A 22,286-nucleotide genomic window follows, 5' to 3' on the forward strand; every position below is an offset into this window, starting at 1 on the left:
GATGGGGAGGGAGACGGGGAGAGAGACGGGGAGAGAGAGACGGGGAGTGGGACGGGGAGAGAGACGGGAAGTGGGACGGGGAGAGAGACGGGGAGAGAGACGGGGAGAGAGACGGGGAGTGGGACGGGGAGAGAGACGGGAAGTGGGACGGGGAGAGAGACGGGGAGAGAGACGGGGAGAGAGGCGGGGAGAGAGACGGAGAGCGAGACGGGGAGGGAGACGGCGAGGGAGACGGGGAGGGAGACGTTGAGGGAGACAGGGAGGGAGACAGGGAGGGAGACGGGGAGGGAGACGGGGAGAGAGACGGGGGAGAGGCGGGGAGAGAGGCGGGGAGAGAGAGAGGGAGAGCGAGACGGGGAGGGAGACGGGGAGAGAGACGGGGAGTGGGACGGGGAGAGAGACGGGGAGAGAGACGGGGGAGAGACAGGGGAGAGACGGGGGAGAGAGACGGGGACTGGGACGGGGAGTGGGACGGGGAGAGAGACGGGGAGTGGGACGGTGAGTGGGACGGGGAGAGAGACGGGGAGAGAGACGGGGAGAGAGACGGGGAGGGAGACGGAGAGAGAGATGGAGAGGCAGACGGAGAGGGAGACGGAGAGGGAGATGGGGAGAGAGACAGAGAGAGAGACGGGGAGAGAGACTGGGAGAGAGACTGGGATAGAGACGGGGAGAGAGACGGGGAGAGAGACGGGGAGAGAGACGGGGAGGGAGACGGGGAGGGAGACGGTTAGAGAGACGGGGAGAGAGACGGGGAAAGAGACGGGGAGAGAGACGGACAGAGAGACGGGGTGAGAGACGGGGAGAGAGACGGGGAGGGAGACGGTGAGAGAGACGGGGAGGGAGACGGGGAGAGAGACGGGGAGAGAGACGGGGAGAGAGAGGGGGGAGAGAGGCGGGGAGAGAGACGGGGAGAGAGACGGGGAGAGAGACGGAGAGGGAGACGGGGAGGGAGACGGGGAGGGGGACGGGGAGGGAGACGGGGAGGGAGACGGGGAGGGAAACGGGGAGGGAGACGGGGAGAGAGACGGGGAGAGAGAGGGGGGAGAGAGGCGGGGAGAGAGAGACGGAGAGCGAGACGGGGAGGGAGACGGGGAGAGAGACGGGGAGAGAGATGGGGAGTGGGACGGGGAGAGAGACGGGGAGAGAGACGGGGAGAGAGACGGAGAGAGAGACGGGGAGAGAGACGGGGAGAGAGACGGGGAGGGAGAAGGGGAGGGAGACGGGGAGGGAGACGGGGAGGGAGACGGGGAGGGAGAAGGGGAGGGAGAAGGGGAGGGAGACGGGGAGGGAGACGGGGAGGGAGACGGGGAGGGAGACGGGGAGAGAGACGGGGAGAGAGACGGGGAGGGAGACGGGGAGAGAGACGGGGAGGGAGACGGGGAGGGAGACGGGGAGGGAGACGGGGCGAGAGACGGGGAGGGAGACGGGGAGGGAGACGGGGAGGGAGACGGGGAGGGAGACGGGGAGAGAGACGGGGAGGGAGACGGGGAGGGAGACGGGGAGAGAGACGGGGAGAGAGAGACGGGGAGTGGGACGGGGAGAGAGACGGGAAGTGGGACGGGGAGAGAGACGGGGAGAGAGACGGGGAGAGAGACGGGGAGAGAGACGGGGAGTGGGACGGGGAGAGAGACGGGAAGTGGGACGGGGAGAGAGACGGGGAGAGAGACGGGGAGAGAGGCGGGGAGAGAGACGGAGAGCGAGACGGGGGGGGAGACGGGGAGGGAGACGGGGAGGGAGACGATGAGGGAGACAGGGAGGGAGACAGGGAGGGAGACAGGGAGGGAGACGGGGAGGGAGACGGGGAGAGAGACGGGGGAGAGGCGGGGAGAGAGGCGGGGAGAGAGAGAGGGAGAGCGAGACGGGGAGGGAGACGGGGAGAGAGACGGGGAGTGGGACGGGGAGAGAGACGGGGAGAGAGACGGGGGAGAGACAGGGGAGAGACGGGGGAGAGAGACGGGGAGTGGGACGGGGAGTGGGACGGGGAGAGAGACGGGGAGTGGGACGGTGAGTGGGACGGGGAGAGAGACGGGGAGAGAGACGGGGAGAGAGACGGGGAGGGAGACGGAGAGAGAGATGGAGAGGCAGACGGAGAGGGAGACGGAGAGGGAGATGGGGAGAGAGACAGAGAGAGAGACGGGGAGAGAGACTGGGAGAGAGACTGGGATAGAGACGGGGAGAGAGACGGGGAGAGAGACGAGGAGGGAGACGGGGAGGGAGACGGGGAGGGAGACGGTTAGAGAGACGGGGAGAGAGACGGGGAAAGAGACGGGGAGAGAGACGGACAGAGAGACGGGGTGAGAGACGGGGAGAGAGACGGGGAGGGAGACGGTGAGAGAGACGGGGAGGGAGACGGGGAGAGAGACGGGGAGAGAGACGGGGAGAGAGGGGGGAGAGAGGCGGGGAGAGAGACGGGGAGAGAGACGGGGAGAGAGACGGAGAGGGAGACGGGGAGGGAGACGGGGAGGGGGACGGGGAGGGAGACGGGGAGGTAGACGGGGAGGGAGACGGGGAGGGAGACGGGGAGAGAGACGGGGAGAGAGAGGGGGGAGAGAGGCGGGGAGAGAGAGACGGAGAGCGAGACGGGGAGGGAGACGGGGAGAGAGACGGGGAGAGAGACGGAGAGAGAGACGGGGAGTGGGACGGGGAGAGAGACGGGGAGAGAGACGGGGAGAGAGACGGGGAGAGAGATGGGGAGTGGGACGGGGAGTGGGACGGGGAGAGAGACGGGGAGAGAGACGGGGAGAGAGACGGAGAGAGAGACGGGGAGAGAGACGGGGAGAGAGACGGGGAGGGAGACGGGGAGGGAGAAGGGGAGGGAGACGGGGAGGGAGACGGGGAGAGAGACGGGGAGAGAGACGGGAGAGAGGCGGGGAGAGAGACGGAGAGCGAGACGGGGGGGGAGACGGGGAGGGAGACGGGGAGGGAGACGATGAGGGAGACAGGGAGGGAGACAGGGAGGGAGACGGGGAGGGAGACGGGGAGAGAGACGGGGGAGAGGCGGGGAGAGAGGCGGGGAGCGAGACGGGGGGGGAGACGGGGAGGGAGACGGGGAGGGAGACGATGAGGGAGACAGGGAGGGAGACAGGGAGGGAGACGGGGAGAGAGACGGGGAGAGAGACGGGGAGAGAGACGGGGAGGGAGACGGAGAGAGAGATGGAGAGGCAGACGGAGAGGGAGACGGAGAGGGAGATGGGGAGAGAGACAGAGAGAGAGACGGGGAGAGAGACTGGGAGAGAGACTGGGATAGAGACGGGGAGAGAGACGGGGAGAGAGACGGGGAGAGAGACGGGGAGGGAGACGGGGAGGGAGACGGTTAGAGAGACGGGGAGAGAGACGGGGAAAGAGACGGGGAGAGAGACGGACAGAGAGACGGGGTGAGAGACGGGGAGAGAGACGGGGAGGGAGACGGTGAGAGAGACGGGGAGGGAGACGGGGAGAGAGACGGGGAGAGAGACGGGGAGAGAGAGGGGGGAGAGAGGCGGGGAGAGAGACGGGGAGAGAGACGGGGAGAGAGACGGAGAGGGAGACGGGGAGGGAGACGGGGAGGGGGACGGGGAGGGAAACGGGGAGGGAGACGGGGAGGGAGACGGGGAGGGAGACGGGGAGAGAGAGGGGGGAGAGAGGCGGGGAGAGAGAGATGGAGAGCGAGACGGGGAGGGAGACGGGGAGAGAGACGCGGAGAGAGAAGGGGAGTGGGACGGGGAGTGGGACGGGGAGAGAGACGGGGAGAGAGACGGAGAGAGAGACGGAGAGAGAGACGGGGAGAGAGACGGGGAGGGAGACGGGGAGGGAGACGGGGAGGGAGAAGGGGAGGGAGAAGGGGAGGGAGACGGGGAGGGAGACGGGGAGGGAGAAGGGGAGGGAGAAGGGGAGGGAGACGGGGAGGGAGACGGGGAGGGAGACGGGGAGGGAGACGGGGAGAGAGACGGGGAGAGAGACGGGGAGGGAGACGGGGAGAGAGACGGGGAAAGAGACGGGGAAAGAGACGGGGAGAGAGACGGGGAGGGAGACGGGGAGGGTGACGGGGAGAGAGACGGGGAAAGAGACGGGGAAAGAGACGGGCAGAGAGACGGGGAGGGAGACGGGGAGGGAGACGGGGAGAGAGACGGGGAGAGAGACGGGGAGAGAGACGGGGAAAGAGACGGGGAGAGAGTCGGGGAGAGAGACGGGGAGGGAGACGGGGAGGGAGACGGGGAGGGAGACGGGGAGAGAGACGGGGAAAGAGACGGGGAGACAGACGGGGAGAGAGACGGGGAGGGAGACGGGGAGAGAGACGGGGAGGGAGACGGGAGGGAGACGGGGAGGGAGACGGGGAGAGAGACGGGGAGGGAGACGGGGAGGGAGACGGGGAGAGAGACGGGGAAAGAGACGGGGAGAGAGACGGGGAGAGAGACGGGGAGACAGACGGAGAGAGAGACGGGGAGAGAGACGGGGAGGGAGACGGGAAGGGAGACGGGGAGGGAGACGGGGAGGGAGACGGGGAGAGAGACGGGGAGGGAGACGGGGAGGGAGACGGGGAGGGAGACGGGGAGGGAGACGGGGAGAGAGACGGGCAGAGAGACGGGGAGAGAGACGGGGCGAGAGACGGGGAGGGAGACGGGGAGGGAGACGGGGAGGGAGACGGGGAGAGAGACGGGGAGGGAGACGGGGAGGGAGACGGGGAGAGAGACGGGGAGAGAGTGACGGGGAGTGGGACGGGGAGAGAGACGGGGAGAGAGACGGGGAAAGAGACGGGGAGACAGACGGGGAGAGAGACGGGGAGGGAGACGGGGAGAGAGACGGGGAGGGAGACGGGGAGGGAGACGGGGAGAGAGACGGGGAAAGAGACGGGGAGAGAGACGGGGAGAGAGACGGGGAGACAGACGGAGAGAGAGACGGGGAGAGAGACGGGGAGGGAGACGGGAAGGGAGACGGGGAGGGAGACGGGGAGGGAGACGGGGAGAGAGACGGGGAGGGAGACGGGGAGGGAGACGGGGAGGGAGACGGGGAGGGAGACGGGGAGAGAGACGGGCAGAGAGACGGGGAGAGAGACGGGGCGAGAGACGGGGAGGGAGACGGGGAGGGAGACGGGGAGGGAGACGGGGAGGGAGACGGGGAGAGAGACGGGGAGGGAGACGGGGAGGGAGACGGGGAGAGAGACGGGGAGAGAGTGACGGGGAGTGGGACGGGGAGAGAGACGGGAAGTGGGACGGGGAGAGAGACGGGGAGAGAGACGGGGAGAGAGACGGGGAGAGAGACGGGGAGAGAGGCGGGGAGAGAGACGGAGAGCGAGACGGGGAGGGAGACGGGGAGGGAGACGGGGAGGGAGACAGGGAGGGAGACAGGGAGGGAGACAGGGAGGGAGACGGGGAGAGAGACGGGGGAGAGGCGGGGAGAGAGGCGGGGAGAGAGAGAGCGAGAGCGAGACGGGGAGGGAGACGGGGAGAGAGACGGGGAGTGGGACGGGGAGAGAGACGGGGAGAGAGACGGGGGAGAGACAGGGGAGAGACGGGGGAGAGAGACGGGGAGTGGGATGGGGAGTGGGACGGGGAGAGAGACGGGGAGTGGGACGGTGAGTGGGACGGGGAGAGAGACGGGGAGAGAGACGGGGAGAGAGATGGGGAGGGAGACGGAGAGAGAGATGGAGAGGCAGACGGAGAGGGAGACGGAGAGGGAGATGGGGAGAGAGACAGAGTGAGAGACGGGGAGAGAGACGGGGAGAGAGACGGGGAGAGAGACGGGGAGAGAGACGGGGAGGGAGACGGGGAGGGAGACGGTTAGAGAGACGGGGAGAGAGACGGGGAAAGAGACGGGGAGAGAGACGGACAGAGAGACGGGGTGAGAGACGGGGAGAGAGACGGGGAGGGAGACGGCGAGAGAGACGGGGAGAGAGACGGGCAGAGAGACGGGGAGAGAGACGGGGGAGAGACGGTGAGTGGGACGGGGAGAGAGACGGGGAGAGAGACGGGGAGAGAGATGGGGAGGGAGACGGAGAGAGAGATGGAGAGGCAGACAGAGAGGGAGACGGAGAGGGAGATGGGGAGAGAGACAGAGTGAGAGACGGGGAGAGAGACGGGGAGAGAGACGGGGAGAGAGACGGGGAGAGAGACGGGGAGGGAGACGGGGAGGGAGACGGTTAGAGAGACGGGGAGAGAGACGGGGAAAGAGACGGGGAGAGAGACGGACAGAGAGACGGGGTGAGAGACGGGGAGAGAGACGGGGAGGGAGACGGGGAGAGAGACGGGGAGGGAGACGGGGAGGGAGACAGTTAGAGAGACGGGGAGAGAGACGGGGAAAGAGACGGGGAGAGAGACGGACAGAGAGACGGGTGAGAGACGGGGAGAGAGACGGGGAGAGAGACGGGGAGGGAGACGGCGAGAGAGACGGGGAGGGAGACGGGGAGGGAGAAGGGGAGAGAGACGGGGAGAGAGAGGGGGGAGAGAGGCGGGGAGAGAGAGACATAGAGCGAGACGGGGAGGGAGGCGGGGACAGAGACGGGGAGAGAGATGGGGAGTGGGACGGGGATTGGGACGGGGAGAGAGACGGGGAGAGAGACAGGGAGAGAGACGGAGAGAGAGACGGGGAGAGAGACGGGGAGAGAGACGGGGAGTGGGACCGGGAGTGAGACGGGGAGAGTGACGGGGAGAGACGGGGGAGAGACGGGGGAGAGACGGGGGAGAGACGGGGGAGATAGACGGGGAGTGGGACGGGGAGTGAGACGGGGAGATAGACGGGAGAGAGACGGAGACACTGACGGGGAGAGAGACGGGGAGCGAGACGGGGAGAGAGACGGGTAGAGAGGCGGCGAGACAGATGGAGAGAGAGACGGGGAGTGGGACGGGGAGAGAGGCGGGGAGAGAGGCGGGGAGAGAGGCGGGGAGAGAGACGGTTAGAGAGACGGGGAGAGAGACGGGGAGAGAGACGGGGAGGGAGAAGGGGAGGGAGAAGGGGAGGGAGACGGGGAGGGAGACGGGGAGAGAGACGGCGAGAGGGACGGGGAGGGAGACGGGGAGTGGGACGGGGAGAGAGACGGGGAGAGAGGCGGGGAGAGAGGCGGGGAGAGAGACGGGGAGAGAGACGGGGAGAGAGACGGGGAGAGAGACGGGGAGGGAGACGGGGAGAGAGACGGCGAGAGGGACGGGGAGGGAGACGGGGAGTGGGACGGGGAGAGAGGCGGGGAGAGAGGCGGGGAGAGAGACGGGGAGAGAGACGGGGAGAGAGACGGGGAGAGAGACGGGGAGAGAGACGGGGAGGGAGAAGGGGAGGGAGAAGGGGAGGGAGACGGGGAGGGAGACGGGGAGAGAGACGGACAGGGAGAGAGACGGGGAGAGTGACGGGAAGAGAGTCGGGGAGAGAGACGGGGAGAGAGACGGGGAGGGAGACGGGGAGGGAGACGGGGAGAGAGACAGAGAGAGAGACGGGGAGAGAGACGGGGAGAGAGACGGGGAGAGAGACGGGGAGAGAGACGGGAGGGAGACGGGGAGAGAGACGGGGAGAGAGACGGGGAGAGAGACAGAGAGAGAGGCGGGGAGAGAGACGGGGAGTGGGACGGGGAGAGAGACGGGGAGAGAGACGGGGAGAGAGACGGGGAGAGAGATGGGGAGAGAGACGGGGAGAGAGACGGGGAGGGAGACGGGGAGAGAGACGGGGAGAGAGACGGTGAGGGAGACCGGGAGAGAGACGGGAAGAGAGACGGGGAGAGAGACGGGGAGAGAGACGGGGAGAGAGACGGGGAGAGAGACGGACAGGGAGAGAGACGGGGAGAGAGACGGGGAGGGAGACGGGGAGGGAGACGGGAAGGGAGACGGACAGGGAGAGAGACGGGGAGAGAGACGGAGAGGGAGAGAGACGGGGAGAGAGACGGGGAGAGAGACGGGGAGAGAGACGGGGAGAGAGACGGAGAGGGAGACGGAGAGGGAGACGGAGAGCGAGACGGGGAGAGAGACGGGGAGAGAGATGGGGAGAGAGACGGGGAGAGAGACGGGGAGAGAGACGGGGAGAGAGACGGAGAGGGAGACGGGGAGAGAGACAGAGAGAGAGACGGGGAGAGAGACGGGGAGAGAGATGGGGAGAGAAACGGGGAGAGAGACAGAGAGAGAGGCGGGGAGAGAGACGGGGAGTGGGACGGGGAGAGAGACGGGGAGAGAGACGGGGAGAGAGACGGGGAGAGAGATGGGGAGAGAGACGGGGAGAGAGACGGGGAGGGAGACGGGGAGAGAGACGGGGAGAGAGACGGTGAGGGAGACCGGGAGAGAGACGGGAAGAGAGACGGGGAGAGAGACGGGGAGAGAGACGGGGAGAGAGACGGGGAGAGAGACGGACAGGGAGAGAGACGGGGAGAGAGACGGGGAGGGAGACGGGGAGGGAGACGGGAAGGGAGACGGACAGGGAGAGAGACGGGGAGAGAGACGGAGAGGGAGAGAGACGGGGAGAGAGACGGGGAGAGAGACGGGGAGAGAGACGGGGAGAGAGACGGAGAGGGAGACGGAGAGGGAGACGGAGAGCGAGACGGGGAGAGAGACGGGGAGAGAGATGGGGAGAGAGACGGGGAGAGAGACGGGGAGAGAGACGGGGAGAGAGACGGAGAGGGAGACGGGGAGAGAGACAGAGAGAGAGACGGGGAGAGAGACGGGGAGAGAGATGGGGAGAGAAACGGGGAGAGAGACGGGGAGAGAGACGGAGAGGGAGACGGGGAGAGAGACAGAGAGAGAGACGGGGAGAGAGACGGGGAGAGAGATGGGGAGAGAGATGGGGAGAGAGACGGGGAGAGAGACGGAGAGGGAGACGGGGAGGGAGACGGGGAGGGAGACGGGGAGGGAGACGGGGAGGGAGACGGGGAGGGAGACGGGGAGGGAGACGGGGAGAGAGACGGGGAGAGAGACGTGGAGAGAGACGTGGAGAGAGACGAGGAGAGAGACGGGGAGGGAGACGGGGAGGGAGACGGGGAGGGAGACGGGGAGGGAGACGGGGAGAGAGACGGGGAGAGAGGCGGGGAGAGAGGTGGGGAGAGAGAGAGGGAGAGCCAGACGGGGAGGGAGACGGGGAGAGAGATGGGGAGTGGGACGGGGAGAGAGACGGGGAGAGAGACGGGGAGAAAGACGGGGAGAGAGACGGGGACACAGACGATGAGAGAGACGGGGAGGGAGACGGTGAGAGAGACGGGGAGAGAGAGACGGGGAGGGAGACGGGGAGAGAGACGGTGAGAGAGACGGGGACACAGACGGGGAGAGAGACGGGGAGAGAGACGGGGAGAGAGACGGGGAGAGAGACGGGGAGGGAGACGGGGAGAGAGACGGTGAGAGAGACGGGGACACAGACGGGGAGAGAGACGGGGAGAGAGATGGGGAGAGAGACGGGGAGAGAGACGGGGAGAGAGACGGGGACACAGACGGGGAGACAAATGGGGAGAGAGACGGGGAGAGAGACGGGGAGAGAGACGGGGAGAGAGACGGGGAGAGAGACGGGGAGGGAGACGGGGAGAGAGACGGGGAGAGAGACGGGGAGAGAGACGGGGAGGGAGACGGGGAGAGAGACGGGGAGAGAGACGGGGAGAGAGACGGGGAGAGAGACGGGGAGAGAGAATGGGAGACAGACGGGGACACAGACGGGGAGACAGACGGGGACACAGACGAGGAGAGAGATGGGGACACAGACGGGGAGAGAGACGGGGAGAGGGACGGGGAGCGAGACGGGGAGAGACGGAGAGCGGGACGGGGTGGTGCGGGGAGAGACACGGGGAGAGAGACGGGGAGAGAGACGGGGAGGGAGACGGGGAGAGAGACTGGGAGAGAGACCGGGAGAGAGACGGGGAGAGAGACGGGGAGAGAGACGGGGAGAGAGACGGGGAGAGAGGCGGGCAGAGAGACGGGGAGAGAGACGGGGAGAGAGACGGGGAGAAAGACGGGGAGAGAGACGGGGAGAGAGACAGGGAGAGAGACGGGGAGAGAGACGGGGAGAGAGACGGGGAGAGAGACGGGGAGAGTGACGGGGAGAGAGACGGGGAGAGAGACGGGGAGAGTGACGGGGAGAGAGACGGGGAGAGAGACGGGGAGAGAGACGGGGAGAGAGACGGGAAGAGAGATGGAGAGAGAGATGGGGAGAGAGACGGGGAGAGAGACGGGGAGAGAGACGGGGAGAGAGATGGGGAGAGAGATGGGGAGAGAGACGGGGAGAGAGACGGGGAGAGAGACGGGGACACAGACGGGGAGACAGACGGGGAGGGAGACGGGGAGGGAGACGGGGAGGGGGACGGGCAGAGAGACGGGGAGAGAGACGGGGAGGAAGACGGGGAGAGAGACGGGGAGAGAGACTGGGAGAGAGACGGGGAGAGAGACGGGGAGGGAGACGGGGAGGGAGACGGGGAGGGAGACGGGGAGAGAGACGGGGAGAGAGACGGGGAGAGAGACGGGAAGAGAGACGGGGAGGGAGACGGGGAGGGGGACGGGGAGGGAGACGGGGAGAGAGACGGACGGGGAGAGAGACGGACGGGGAGAGAGACGCACGGGGAGAGAGACGGGGAGAGAGACGGGGAGAGAGACGGGGAGAGAGATGGGGAGAGAGACGGGAAGAGAGACGGGGAGGGAGACGGGGAGGGGGACGGGGAGAGAGACGGGGAGAGAGACGGGGAGAGAGACGGGGAGGGAGAAGGGCAGAGAGACGGGGAGAGAGACGGGGAGAGAGACGGGGAGAGAGACGGGGAGGGAGACGGGGAGGGGGACGGGGAGGGAGACGGGGAGGGAGACGGGGAGGGAGACGGGGAGAGAGACGGGGAGGGAGACGGGGAGGGGGACGGGGAGGGAGACGGGGAGGGAGACGGGGAGGGAGACGGGGAGAGAGACGGGGAGTGGGACGGGGAGAGAGACGGGGAGAGAGACGGGGGAGAGACAGGGGAGAGACGGGGGAGAGAGACGGGGAGTGGGACGGCGAGTGGGACGGGGAGAGAGACGGGGAGTGGGACGGTGAGTGGGACGGGGAGATAGACGGGGAGAGAGACGGGGAGAGAGACGGGGAGGGAGACGGAGAGAAAGATGGAGAGGCAGACGGAGAGGGAGACGGAGAGAGAGATGGGGAGAGAGACAGAGAGAGAGACGGGGAGAGAGACTGGGAGAGAGACTGGGAGAGAGACGGGGAGAGAGACGGGGAGAGAGACGGGGAGGGAGACGGGGAGGGAGACGGTTAGAGAGACGGGGAGGGAGACGGGGAGGGAGACGGGGAGGGAGACGGGGAGAGAGACGGGGAAAGAGACGGGGAGAGAGACGGACAGAGAGACGGGGTGAGAGACGGGGAGAGAGACGGGGAGGGAGACGGGGAGGGAGACGGTTAGAGAGACGGGGAGAGAGACGGGGAAAGAGACGGGGAGAGAGACGGACAGAGAGACGGGGTGAGAGACGGGGAGAGAGACGGGGAGGGAGACGGCGAGAGAGACGGGGAGGGAGACGGGGAGAGAGACGGGGAGAGAGACGGGGAGAGAGAGGGGAGAGAGAGGCGGGGAGAGAGACGGGGAGAGAGACGGGGAGAGAGACGGGGAGAGAGACGGAGAGGGAGACGGGGAGGGAGACGGGGAGGGGGACGGGGAGGGAGACGGGGAGGGAGACGGGGAGAGAGACTGGGAGAGAGAGGGGGGAGAGAGGCGGGGAGAGAGAGACGGAGAGCGAGACGGGGAGGGAGACGGGGAGAGAGACGGGGAGAGAGTTGGGGAGTGGGACGGGGAGTGGGACGGGGAGAGAGACGGGGAGAGTGACGGGGAGAGAGACGGAGAGAGAGACGGGGAGAGAGACGGGGAGAGAGACGGGGAGGGAGACGGGGAGGGAGACGGGGAGGGAGAAGGGGAGGGAGACGGGGAGGGAGAAGGGGAGGGAGACGGGGAGGGAGAAGGGGAGGGAGAAGGGGAGGGAGACGGGGAGGGAGACGGGGAGGGAGAAGGGGAGGGAGACGGGGAGGGAGAAGGGGAGGGAGACGGGGAGGGAGAAGGGGAGGGAGACGGGGAGGGAGACGGGGAGGGAGAAGGGGAGGGAGAAGGGGAGGGAGAAGGGGAGGGAGACGGGGAGGGAGACGGGGAGGGAGACGGGGAGGGAGAAGGGGAGGGAGAAGGGGAGGGAGACGGGGAGGGAGACGGGGAGGGAGACGGGGAGGGAGACGGGGAGGCAGACGGGGAGAGAGACGGGGGAGAGACAGGGGAGAGACGGGGGAGAGAGACGGGGAGTGGGACGGGGAGTGGGACGGGGAGAGAGACGGGGAGTGGGACGGTGAGTGGGACGGGGAGAGAGACGGGGAGAGAGACGGGGAGAGAGACGGGGAGGGAGACGGAGAGAGAGATGGAGAGGCAGACGGAGAGGGAGACGGAGAGGGAGATGGGGAGAGAGACAGAGAGAGAGACGGGGAGAGAGACTGGGAGAGAGACTGGGAGAGAGACGGGGAGAGAGACGGGGAGAGAGACGGGGAGGGAGACGGGGAGGGAGACGGTTAGAGAGACGGGGAGAGAGACGGGGAAAGAGACGGGGAGAGAGACGGACAGAGAGACGGGGTGAGAGACGGGGAGAGAGACGGGGAGGGAGACGGCGAGAGAGACGGGGAGGGAGACGGGGAGAGAGACGGGGAGAGAGACGGGGAGAGAGAGGGGAGAGAGAGGCGGGGAGAGAGACGGGGAGAGAGACGGGGAGAGAGACGGGGAGAGAGACGGAGAGGGAGACGGGGAGGGAGACGGGGAGGGGGACGGGGAGGGAGACGGGGAGGGAGACGGGGAGAGAGACGGGGAGAGAGAGGGGGGAGAGAGGCGAGGAGAGAGAGACGGAGAGCGAGACGGGGAGGGAGACGGGGAGAGAGACGGGGAGGGAGACGGGGAGAGAGACGGGCAGAGAGACGGGGAGGGAGATGGGGAGAGAGACGGGGAGAGAGAGACGGGGAGTGGGACGGGGAGAGAGACGGGAAGTGGGACGGGGAGAGAGACGGGGAGAGAGACGGGGAGAGAGACGGGGAGAGAGACGGGGAGAGAGGCGGGGAGAGAGGCGGGGAGAGAGACGGAGAGCGAGACGGGGAGGGAGACGGGGAGGGAGACGGGGAGGGAGACGGGGAGGGAGACGGGGGAGAGACAGGGGAGAGACGGGGGAGAGAGACGGGGAGTGGGACGGGGAGTGGGACGGGGAGAGAGACGGGGAGTGGGACGGTGAGTGGGACGGGGAGAGAGACGGGGAGAGAGACGGGGAGAGAGACGGGGAGGGAGACGGAGAGGGAGATGGGGCGAGAGACAGAGAGAGAGACGGGGAGAGAGACTGGGAGAGAGACTGGGAGAGAGACGGGGAGAGAGACGGGGAGAGAGACGGGGAGAGAGACGGGGAGGGAGACGGGGAGGGAGACGGGGAGGGAGACGGTTAGAGAGACGGGGAGAGAGACGGGGAAAGAGACGGGGAGAGAGACGGACAGAGAGACGGGTGAGAGACGGGGAGAGAGACGGGGAGAGTGAAGGGGAGGGAGACGGCGAGAGAGACGGGGAGGGAGACGGGGAGGGAGAAGGGGAGAGAGACGGGGAGAGAGAGGGGGGTGAGAGGCGGGGAGAGAGACGGGGAGAGAGACGGGGAGAGAGACGGAGAGCGAGACGGGGAGGGAGACGGGGAGGGAGACGGGGAGGGGGACGGGGAGGGAGACGGGGAGGGAAACGGGGAGGGAGACGGGGAGGGAGACGGGGAGGGAGACGGGGAGGGAGATGGGGAGAGAGACGGGGAGGGAGACGGGGAGAGACTGGGAGAGAGACGGGGAGAGAGACGGGGAGAGAGACGGGGAGAGACGGGGGAGAGACGGGGGAGAGAGATGGGGAGTGGGACGGGGAGTGAGACGGGGGAGAGACGGGGGAGAGACGGGGGAGAGACGGGGGGGAGAGACGGGGGAGAGAGACGGGGGAGAGAGACGGGGGAGAGAGACGGGGAGTGGGACGGGGAGAGAGAGACAGGGAGAAAGACGGGGGAGAGAGACGGGGAGTGGGACGGGGAGAGAGAGACGGGGAGAGAGGCGGGGAGAGAGAGACGGGGAGAGAGGCGGGGAGAGAGACGGGGAGCGAGACGGGGAGAGACGGAGAGCGAGACGGGGAGAGACTGGGAGAGAGACGGGGAGAGAGACGGGGAGAGAGACGGGGAGAGAGACGGGGAGAGAGACGGAGAGAGAGACGGGGAGAGAGACGGGGAGAGAGACGTGGGAGAGAGACGGGGAGAGAGACGGGGACACAGACGGGGAGACAGACGGGGAGAGAGACGGGGAGAGAGGCGGGGACACAGACGGGGAGACAGACGGGGAGAGAGACGGGGAGAGAGACGGGGAGAGAGACGGGGAGGTGCGGGGACACAGACGGGGAGAGATGGGGACACAGACGGGGAGAGAGAGGGGGAGAGAGACGGGGAGAGAGACGGGGGCACAGACGTGGAGTCAGACGGGGAGAGAGACGGGGAGAGAGACGGGGAGAGAGACGGGGAGAGAGACGGGGAGAGAGACGGGGAGAGACGGAGAGCGAGACGGGGAGAGACTGGGAGAGAGACGGGGAGAGAGACGGGGAGAGAGACGGGGAGAGAGACGGGGAGAGAGACGGGCAGAGAGACGGGGAAAGAGACGGAGAGAGAGACGGGGAGAGAGACGGGGAGAGAGACGGGGAGAGAGACGGGGAGAGAGACGGGGACACAGACGGGGACACAGACGGGGAGACAGACGGGGAGAGAGACGGGGAGAGAGACGGGGAGAGAGAGATGGGGACACAGACGGGGATAGAGACGGGGAGAGAGACGGGGACACAGACGGGGAGACAGATGGGGAGAGAGACGGGGAGAGAGACGGGGAGTGGGACGGGGAGAGGGACGGGAGTGGGACGGGGAGAGGGACGGGGAGACAGACGGGGAGAGAGACGGGGAGACAGACGGGGAGAGAGACGGGGACACAGACGGGGATAGAGACGGGGAGAGAGACGGGGAGACAGACGGGGAGAGAGACGGGGAGTGGGACGGGGAGAGGGGTTCAGATGTTTACAGGACGCTGTCACTGACCTTAAACAGCTGAGGCGGAGACTGATTCATGTTGAGGAAATATTGAATCGAAGATATGGATGTTTGTGTAAAAGCCTCAAAATAGAAGCAAACAGTCAATACACAGGCAAAACACAGTCAGTACACAGGCAAAACACAGTCAGTACACAGGCAAAACACAGTCAGTACACAGGCAAAACAAAGTCTATACACAGTCAGTACACAGGCAAAACACAGTCAGTACACAGGCAAAACACAGTGAGTACACAGGCAAAACACAGTCAGTACACAGGCAAAACACAGTCAGTACACAGGCAAAGCACAGTCAGTACACAGTCAATACACAGTCAGTACACAGGCAAAACAAAGTCTATACTCAGTCAGTACACAGGCAAAACACAGTCAGTACACAGGCAAAACACAGTCAGTACACAGGCAAAACACAGTCAGTACACAGTCAATACACAGTCAGTACACAGGCAATACACAGTCAGTATACAGGCAAAACACCGTCAATACACAGGCAATACACAGACAGTACACAGGCAAAACACAGTCAATACACAGGAAAAACACAGTCAATACACAGGCAAATCACAGGCAAAACACAGTCAGTACACAGGCAAAACACAGTCAATACACAGGCAAAACACAGTCAATACACAGGCAAAACACAGTCAATACACAGGCAAAACACAGTCAATACACAGGCAAAACACAGACAGTACACAGGCAAAACACAGTCAATACACAGGCAAAACACAGTCAGTACACAGGCAAAACACAGTCAGTACACAGTCAATACACAGTCAGTACACAGGCAATACACAGTCAGTACACAGGCAAAACACCGTCAATACACAGGCAATACACAGACAGTACACAGGCAAAACACAGTCAATACACAGGAAAAACACAGTCAATACACAGGCAAATCACAGGCAAAACACAGTCAGTACACAGGCAAAACACAGGCAAAACACAGTCAATACACAGGCAAAACACAGTCAATACACAGGCAAAACCCAGTCAATACACAGGCAAAACACAGACAGTACACAGGCAAAACACAGTCAATACACAGGCAAACACAGTCAATACACAGGCAAAACACAGTCAATACACAGGCAAAACACAGTCAGTACACAGGCAAAACACAGTCAATACACAGGCAAAACACAGTCAATACACAGGCAAAACACAGGCACAAACACAGTCAATACACAGGCACAAACACAGTCAATACACAGGCAAAACACAGGCACAAAACAGTCAATACACAGGCGTAAACACAGTAAATACACAGCCAGACACACTGATTTCAGAATGATGAAGAATTTCACCTCGGGATCGTTCAGAAGCTCACGCAGGATAAACTCGTGATAGATTTCCTTCGATTTCTGACGTCGGCTATCCTCAGAACCCAACTTCTGATAGGAAAGGATCTAACCACAAATAACAGAAAAACAGAACGGATTTTACACTGTCAGAGGGTCAGTACTGAGGGAGTGCTGCACTGTCAGAGGGTCAGTACTGAGGGAGTGCCGCACTGTCAGAGGGTCAGTACTGAGGGAGTGCTGCACTGTCAGAGGGTCAGTACTGAGGGAGTGCTGCACTGTCAGCGGGTAAGTACTGAGGGAGTGCCGCACTGTCAGAGGGTCAGTACTGTGGGAGTGCTGTACTGTCAGAGGGTCAGTACTGAGGGAGTGCTGCACTGTCAGAGGGTCAGTACTGACGGAGTCCCGCACTGTCAGAGGGTCAGTACTGAGGGAGTGCTGCACTGTCAGAGGGTCAGTACTGAGGGAGTGCAGCACTGTCAGAGGGGCAGTACTGAGGGAGTGCTGCACTGTCAGAGGGTCAGTACTGAGGGAGTGCCGCACTGTCAGAGGGTCAGTACTGAGGGAGTGCCGCACTGTCAGAGGGTCAGTACTGAGGGAGTGCTGTACTGTCAGAGGGTCAGTACTGAGGGAATGCCGCACTGTCAGAGGGTCAGTACTGAGGGAGTGCCGCACTGTCAGAGGGTCAGTACTGAGGGAGTGCCGCACTGTCAGAGGGTCAGTACTGAGGGAGTGCTGTACTGTCAGAGGGTCAGTACTGAGGGAGTGCTGCACTGTCAGAGGGTCAGTACTGAGGGAGTGCCGCACTGTCAGAGGGTCAGTACTGAGGGAGTGCCGCACTGTCAGAGGGTCAGTACTGAGGGAGTGCTGTACTGTCAGAGGGTCAGTACTGAGGGAGTGCCGCACTGTCAGAGGATCAGTACTGAGGGAGTGCCGCACGGTCAGAGGGTCAGTACGGAGGCAGTGCCGCACTGTCAGAGGGTCAGTACTGAGGGAGTGCTGCACTGTCAGAGGGTCAGTACTGAGGGAGTGCTGCACTGTCAGAGGGTCAGTACTGAGGGAGTGCTGCACTGTCAGAGGGTCAGTAGTGAGGGAGTGCCGCACTGTCAGAGGGTCAGTACTGAGGGAGTGCTGCATTGTCAGAAGGTCAGTACTGAGGGAGTGCCGCACTGTCAGAGGGTCAGTACTGAGGGAGTGCCGCACTGTCAGAGGGTCAGTACTGAGGGAGTGCTGCACTGTCAGAGGGTCAGTACTGAGGGAGTGCTGCACTGTCAGAGGGTCAGTACTGAGGGAGTGCCGCACAGTCAGAGGGTCAGTACTGAGGGAGTGCTGCACTGTCAGAGGGTCAGTACTGAGGGAGGGCAGCATTGTCAGAGGGTCAATACTGAGGGAGTGCCGCACAGTCAGAGGGTCAGTACTGAGGGAGTGCTGCACTGTCAGAGGGTCAGTACTGAGGGAGTGCCGCACTGTCAGAGGGTCAGTACTGAGGGAGTGCCGCACTGTCAGAGGGTCAGTACTGAGGGAGTGCTGCATTGTCAGAAGGTCAGTACTGAGGGAGTGCCGCACTGTCAGAGGGTCAGTACTGAGGGAGTGCCGCACTGTCAATGGGTCAGTACTGAGGGAGTGCTGCACTGTCAGAGGGTCAGTACTGAGGGAGTGCCGCATTGTCAGAGGGTCAATACTGAGGGAGTGCCGCACAGTCAGAGGGTCAGTACTGAGGGAGTGCTGCACTGTCAGAGGGTCAGTACTGAGGGAGTGCCGCACTGTCAGAGGGTCAGTACTGAGGGAGTGCTGCACTGTCAGAGGGTCAGTACTGAGGGAGTGCCGCACTGTCAGAGGGTCAGTACTGAGGGAGTGCTGCACTGTCAGAGATTCAGTACTGAGGGAGTGACGCACTGTGGGAGGGTCAGTACTGAGGGAGCTCCTCACTGACAGAGGGTCAATACTGAGGGAGTGCCGCACAGTGGGAGGGTCAGTACTGAGGGAGCTCCGCACTTTCAGAGGGTCAGTACTGAGGGAGTGCCGCACTGTCAGAGGGTCAGTACTGAGGGAGTGCCGCACTGTCAGAGGGTCAGTACTGAGGGAGTGCTGCACTGTCAGAGGGTCAGTACTGAGGGAGTGCCGCACTGTCACAGGGTCAGTACTGAGGGAGTGCTGCACTGTCAGAGGGTCAGTACTGAGGGAATGCCGCACTGTCAGAGGGTCAGTACTGAGGGAGTGCCGCACTGTCAGAGGGTCAGTACTGAGGGAGTGCCGCACTGTCACAGGTTCAGTACTGAAGGAGTGCCGCACTGTCAGAGGGTCAGTACTGAGGGAGTGCCGCACTGTCAGAGGGTCAGTACTGAGGGAGTGCCGCACTGTCACAGGGTCAGTACTGAGGGAGTGCTGCACTGTCAGAGGGTCAGTACTGAGGGAGTGCCGCACTGTCAGAGGGTCAGTACTGAGGGAGTGCCGCACTGTCAGAGGGTCAGTACTGAGGGAGCGCTGCACTGTCAGAGAGTCAGTACTGAGGGAGTGCCACACTGTGGGAGGGTCAGTACTGAGGGAGCTCCTCACTGTCAGAGGGTCAGGACTGAGGGAGCTCCGCACTGTCAGAGGGTCAGTGCTGAGGGAGTGCTGCACTGTAACAGGTTCAGCACTGAGGGAGTGCCGCACTGTCAGAGGGTCAGTACTGAGGGAGTGCCGCACTGTCACAGGGTCAGTACTGAGGGAGTGCCGCACTGTCAGAGGGTCAGTACTGAGGGAGTGCTGCACTGTCAGAGGTGCAGTACTGAGGGAGTGCTGCACTGTCAGAGGGTCAGTACTGAGGGAGTGCCGCACTGTCAGAGGGTCAGTACTGAGGGAGCTCCGCACTGTCAGAGGGTCAGTACTGAGGGAGTGCTGCACTGTCAGAGGGTCAGTACTGAGGGAGTGACGCACTGTCAGAGGGTCAGTACTGAGGGAGTGCCGCTCCGTCAGAGGGTCAGTACTGAGGGAGTGCCGCACTGTCAGAGGGGTCAGTACTGAGGGATTACTCACTGTCAGAGAGTCAGTACTGAGGGAGTGCTGCACTGTCAGAGGGTCAGTACTGAGGGAGTGCTCACTGTCAGAGGGTCGGTACTGAGGGGGTGCTGCACTGTCAGAGGGTCAGTTCTGAGGGAGTGCCGCACAGTCAGAGGGTCAGTACTGAGGGAGTGCTGCACTGTCAGAGGGTCAGTACTGAGGGAGCGCCGCACTGTCAGAGGGTCAGTACTGAGGGAGTGCTGCACTGTCAGAGGGTCAGTACTGAGGGAGTGCTGCACTGTCAGAGGGTCAGTACTGAGGGAGTGCTGCACTGTCAGAGGGTCAGTACTGAGGGAGTGCCGCACTGTCAGAGGGTCAGTACTGAGGGGGTGCCGCACAGTCAGAGGGTCAGTACTGAGGGAGTGCCGCACTGTCAGAGGGTCAGTACTGAGGGAGTGCCGCACTGTCAGAGGGTCAGTACTGAGGGAGTGCCGAACTGTCACAGGGTCAGTACTGAGTGAGTGCTGCACTGTCAGAGGGTCAGTACTGAGGGAGTGCTGCACTGTCAGAGGGTCATTACTGAGGGAGTGCTGCATTGTCAGAGGGTCAATACTGAGGGAGTGCCGCACTGTCAGAGGGTCAGTACTGAGGGAGTGCTGCACTGTCAGAGGGTCAGCACTGAGGGAGTGCCGCACTGTCAGAGGGTCAATACTGAGGGAGTGCCGCACTGTCAGAGGGTCAGTACTGAGGGAGTGCTGCACAGTCAGAGGGTCAGTACTGAGGGAGTGCCGCACTGTCAGAGGGTCAGTACTGAGGGAGTGCCGCACTGTCAGAAGGTCAGTACTGAGGGAGTGCTGCACTGTCATAGGGTCAGTACTGAGGGAGTGCTGCACTGTCAAAGGGTCAGTACTGAGGGAGTGCCGCACTGTCAGAGGGTCAGTACTGAGGGAGTGCTGCACTGTCAGAGGGTCAGTACTGAGGGAGTGCCGCACTGTCAGAGGGTCAGTACTGCGGGAGTGCTGCACTGTCAGAGGGTCAGTACTGAGGGAGCGCCGCACTGTCAGAGGGTCAGTACTGAGTGAGTGCCGCACTGTCAGAGGGTCAGTACTGAGGGAGTGCCGCACTGTAAGAGGGTCAGTACTGAGGGAGTGCTGCACTGTCAGAGATTCAGTACTGAGGGAGTGCCGCACTGTGGGAGGGTCAGTACTGAGGGAGCTCCTCACTGTCAGAGGGTCAGTACTGAGGGAGTGCCGCACTGTCAGAGGGTCAATACTGAGGGAGTGCCGCACAGTGGGAGGATCAGTACTGAGGGAGTGCTGCACTGTCAGAGGGTCAGTACTGAGGGAGTGCCGCACTGTCACAGGGTCAGTACTGAGGGAGTGCTGCACTGTCAGAGGGTCAGTACTGAGGGAGTGCCGCACTGTCAGAGGGTCAGTACTGAGGGAGTGCCGCACTGTCACATGTTCAGTACTGAAGGAGTGCCGCACTGTCAGAGGGTCAGTACTGAGGGAGTGCCGCACTGTCAGAGGGTCAGTACTGAGGGAGTGCCGCTCTGTCACAGGGTCAGTACTGAGGGAGTGCTGCACTGTCAGAGGGTCAGTACTGAGGGAGTGCCGCACTGTCAGAGGGTCAGTACTGAGGGAGTGCTGCACTGTCAGAGGGTCCGTACTGAGGGAGTGCCGCACTGTCAGAGGGTCAGTACTGATGGAGTGCTACACTGTCATAGGGTCAGTACTGAGGGAGTGCTGCACTGTCAGAGGGTCAGTACTGAGGGAGTGCCGCACTGTCAGAGGGTCAGTACTGAGGGAGTGCCGCACTGTCAGAGGGTCAGTACTGAGGGAGTGCTGCACTGTCAGAGAGTCAGTACTGAGGGAGTGCCACACTGTGGGAGGGTCAGTACTGAGGGAGCTCCTCACTGTCAGAGGGTCAGTACTGAGGGAGCTCCGCACTGTCAGAGGGTCAGTGCTGAGGGAGTGCTGCACTGTAACAGGTTCAGTACTGAGGGAGTGCCGCACTGTCAGAGGGTCAGTACTGAGGGAGTGCCGCACTGTCACAGGGTCAGTACTGAGGGAGTGCCGCACTGTCAGAGGGTCAGTACTGAGGGAGTGCTGCACTGTCAGAGGTGCAGTACTGAGGGAGTGCTGCACTGTCAGAGGGTCAGTACTGAGGGAGTGCCGCACTGTCAGAGGGTCAGTACTGAGGGGGTGCCGCACAATCAGAGGGTCAGTACTGAGGGAGTGCCGCACTGTCAGAGGGTCAGTACAGAGGGAGCTCCGCACTGTCAGAGGGTCAGTACTGAGGGAGTGCTGCACTGTCAGAGGGTCAGTACTGAGGGAGTGACGCACTGTCAGAGGGTCAGTACTGAGGGAGTGCCGCTCTGTCAGAGGGTCAGTACTGAGGGAGTGCCGCACTGTCAGAGGGGTCAGTACTGAGGGATTACTCACTGTCAGAGAGTCAGTACTGAGGGAGTGCTGCACTGTCAGAGGGTCAGTACTGAGGGAGTGCTCACTGTCAGAGGGTCGGTACTGAGGGGGTGCTGCACTGTCAGAGGGTCAGTTCTGAGGGAGTGCCGCACAGTCAGAGGGTCAGTACTGAGGGAGTGTTGCACTGTCAGAGGGTCAGTACTGAGGGAGCGCCGCACTGTCAGAGGGTCAGTACTGAGGGAGTGCTGCACTGTCAGAGGGTCAGTACTGAGGGAGTGCCGCACTGTCACAGGGTCAGTACTGAGTGAGTGCTGCACTGTCAGAGGGTCAGTACTGAGGGAGTGCTGCACTGTCAGAGGGTCAGTACTGAGGGAGTGCTGCATTGTCAGAGGGTCAGTACTGAGGGAGTGCTGCACTGTCAGAGGGTCAGTACTGAGTGAGTGCTGCACTGTCAGAGGGTCAATACTGAGTGAGTGCTGCACTGTCAGAGGGTCAGTACTGAGGGAGTGCCGCACTGTCAGAGGGTCAGTACTGAGGGGGTGCCGCACAGTCAGAGGGTCAGTACT

General features: G+C 63.7%; 1 long non-coding RNA gene across 1 annotated transcript in view; it reads right to left on the reverse strand.

Annotated features, from left to right (window-relative positions):
* LOC140407126 (uncharacterized) overlaps positions 1-15,043 on the reverse strand; it is a 43,455-nt gene extending 28,412 nt beyond the window's left edge. The window contains exon 1 of the long non-coding RNA XR_011939469.1: positions 15,000-15,043. This is a non-coding gene — a long non-coding RNA (uncharacterized lncRNA). The remainder of the gene's footprint in view (positions 1-14,999) is intronic.
* Positions 15,044-22,286: the final 7,243 nt, after the last annotated feature.

The sequence above is a fragment of the Scyliorhinus torazame genome, unplaced genomic scaffold (assembly GCF_047496885.1).
Source record: "Scyliorhinus torazame isolate Kashiwa2021f unplaced genomic scaffold, sScyTor2.1 scaffold_1189, whole genome shotgun sequence".
Classification (NCBI taxonomy): Eukaryota; Metazoa; Chordata; class Chondrichthyes; order Carcharhiniformes; family Scyliorhinidae; genus Scyliorhinus; species Scyliorhinus torazame.